Source organism: Chrysochloris asiatica, unplaced genomic scaffold (assembly GCF_000296735.1).
Source record: "Chrysochloris asiatica unplaced genomic scaffold, ChrAsi1.0 scaffold00326, whole genome shotgun sequence".
NCBI classification, from domain to species: Eukaryota; Metazoa; Chordata; class Mammalia; order Afrosoricida; family Chrysochloridae; genus Chrysochloris; species Chrysochloris asiatica.
Window position 1 is genome coordinate 1,212,974 of NW_006408844.1, and position 3,589 is coordinate 1,216,562.

Sequence of the window (3,589 nt, forward strand, 5' to 3'; positions counted from 1 at the left end):
AGGATCGGACATTGTTTCGTTCTGCTGTGCATGGGGTCGCTATGAGTCGGTTCTGACTCGATGGCACCTGACAACAACAACAGCAATTATCTACTTTATATTCTGGTATTGTTGAACTTTTCTATGCCTTGGTTTCTTCTGCAAATTGTAGACAGTATCTGTACCTACTTTATAGTTGTTTTGATGATTAAATGAAAAAATATTGTGAAGTTTTAGAATGCTATTGTTGTTAAGTACTGTCAATTCAATTTCAACTCACAGAGAGAGACTCTGTATAGGGTTTCTGAGGAGCAGCTGGTGAGCGTGAGCCACTGACTTTGCAGTTCAAACTAACCTTGCAGCCCAGCGCATTAACCCGCAGGGCTACACCAGGAGACTCAGCACCTGACAAATGGCTAACATGTTGATCAGTTTCTATTATGAAGATTAACAGGATGAGAGGCTTGGCTATATCTATAGACTGAGAAGAAAGATTCCTGCCTTTGATTTTGGTGTTTCTTCAGCTTATAGTACTCTTCTTCATCTTGTTCACCTGGCACATAACAGATTCCATAAATATCTGTTGAATGAGAAATGAATGTTGATACTTCCCGTTGGTCCAGTATAAAGGACTATGAATTTCCAAAAGCTGGAAACATTTCCAACTTATCTGTCTCTCTTCCACCTTTGGAACCTAGCTCACAGGAAGTACCCAATAAACAGGTATGAGCCAAATGCAGGATACAATGGCACTTCCAGAGCTTAGGAGACCGTATGTGTGTAAGCTTCCTAATTAGACTCTAACCTCTTCCAGGAGAAGGACATTATATAAAGTGTTTATGACTTTATTCCTAGTACCTCTCAGAGAATATGGCATAAAACAGATTCCATAAGTATCTGTTGCATGAAGAAATGAATGTTGATATCTCCCTTGGTTCACTGTAGGGCACTATGAGTTTCCTGATCCTGTCCTCCCCCGTAAGGGGTTAGGAACTCCTCCTATGTGTTCTTATTCTACCCTACACTTCCCCTGGCAAACAGTATTTACTCCTTAACAACTCCCATCTGTTATGAGAGCTGTGATGCCCTTATTTATCTATGTAACCCAAGCAAAGAGGCTACAACTCAATAGCAATTTGTTGGTAAGATGAATGGATAGGTGGGTGAATAGATAGATGAATGGGTATAGATTTCCATTCCATTTGTCTTTCAAGAACTCTCTCTCGAGACCAACTAACTGCTTGATAGGTTAATGAATAAATGAATGAGTAAATTGCTGGTTGGAAATGTTGAGATGATGAATATTGACCTCATTAATGTACAGAGGATAGGGATCTTGCTTCGGGTCTATATGGTACTTACTTGATCTTTGACTTGGGGAAAGTCACTTTGACTTGCTTTTTTTTTTGTTTCTTCACCTGCTTCTTCACCTGTAAAATAGAGGTTACACACCTTCTTAGCCTGCCACTGAGAGATCTTGAGCTTTCACGTTAATTCTATGCTACCATGAGCCTTCATGTCTACTCTTGGGTCTAGAAAAGTGTCACAGGACTAAAGATCTCAGAAGTAGATATCAATTGAGAAATAGAGACAGAGACATGAATGAGAAGGTGTTACGGGTGAGTATTTTTTTGACAGTGGGTAGGGGACTAGAATGCTTAAATAAGATGTACAAAACTCATATCAAAAAGGATCATTTACGAGAAAATAAATTTCACAGAATAAAAATAACAAAGACAAAGCAGAAAGCTAAAATACAGTCTGGGAAAGTTATTTGCTATGCATGTAACATACAGTATGAGTCATTCTTAGGTGAGTAAGGTCATATAGATCAGAACACAATTAATCCTAGAAATTTCAGTCCTTGTGTGATACTGTAGGATAAGTACTTGACTCCTCGGAAACACTATACAGGGTCTCTGTGAGTCGGAAACGACTGGACAGCACTTAACAACAATAACAAGCTCTGAATTGAGCCCTGGCCTGGTGTTGTGGGATAAGCACTGGACTGTTAGCCATAGGTCAGCAATTGAAACTCACTAGCCAGTTTCAGAAACCCTATACAGGGTTGCTATGAATTCGCACTGACTTGAGAGTACACAACAACAGCTAGACTTTGGAACTGATTTGATGACAATAGGTTTTGGATTTTTATTAAGTAATTTCAGGTGAGAGGAGTCCTGGTTTGGCACTGTGGGTTAATGTGTTGTACTACAGTCAGTTTGAACTTCAAGGTCAGCAGTTCAAGCTCACCAGCTGTTACTCAGAAACCACATACAGGGTTGCTATGGGTCGGAACATACTCAACGTACTCAATGGCACTTAACAACAACAGCAACTAGGAGACACGATATGGAACTAATATGTTAGGAAAGCCCTACAATCCTCAGGTAATATCATCTAAAAAATAACCCCAAGGGACTGTACCTATCTGCACAGCAGAAAAAAAGAAAATTCAAGATGCAGACTTGGAGGCTGCCCGCCTTGTTAGCCTCAGTTACCTATGGCTTCTATCTCAAATTGGAGGCCACTAATGACAATCTATACAGGGTCGCTATGGGTCGGAACCAACTCGATGGCACATAACAACAACAATGCCAATCAGATTACAGTGCTTCCCAATTAACACACACACACACACACACACACACACACACACACACACAAGTGTAATGCTTCTTATTCACATACATGGAGTTTTCCATTCCTTTGGCCTATCACACTTTATCCATCTTCTCTGCCTGACTCATATAATAAATATTACAGCTTCCTGGGTCTCCCCCACCTCTGTACCTCAGGCCCATCTCTTAATGGAGGCGCTCTGCCACACTTAACGTCAGGATTATAATGGCCTGCTTCCTTGTCTGTTCCTGACTTTTCACACCCTAGGCCCTGGCTATGAGCTCCTCCAAGGTCAGTCTGGGTCTTAATCCTCTACTCCAACACTTCACACAGTGCCTAGCCCATTGAAGAGAGGCTCAATGAGAATTTACTGAAATAAACTGAACCATGAACAAAATGCTATGGGAGCACTTAAGTCTGCAAAGAAGGAATAATCAAGGGAAGTTCCACAGAGCAAGTGACATTAGAGCTGAGTCTTGAAAGATGAGAAGTTCTGAAAGATGAATAGTAACAACAAAAGGCTAGGGGAACATGGAATGGAGGAGCTAGGGATCGCTTCCCAGAGGTGCTCTTTTCTAACATTATTTAGTCATTATAATTAGCACACATATGCTAGCTATCTGTTGTATTCAAGGATATAACCCCAGTGACTGGTACAGTGAATTTTAGAAAGTAGGCACGAAATTAGTACTTGTTCAATCATTTGGATACTTACGGGGAATTCATGTGGCTAAAAAATAAGTGATGCAATAAAACAGAGCACAGTATACTACAGTCCCGTTACGTGATAACTTGAGGTCACTAGAGTAGGAATTCATGAAAATAGGGGCCAGGTCTGCCTTAATCCCTGTACCCCTTAGTATCAAAATTAAAACCAAACCCACTTTCATCAAGTGGATTCTGGCTCATAGTGACCCTAATTAGGGTTTCCCAAACTGTAATTCCTTAGCACAGTGCCTGGTAATATTGATGCTCAACAAATATTTGT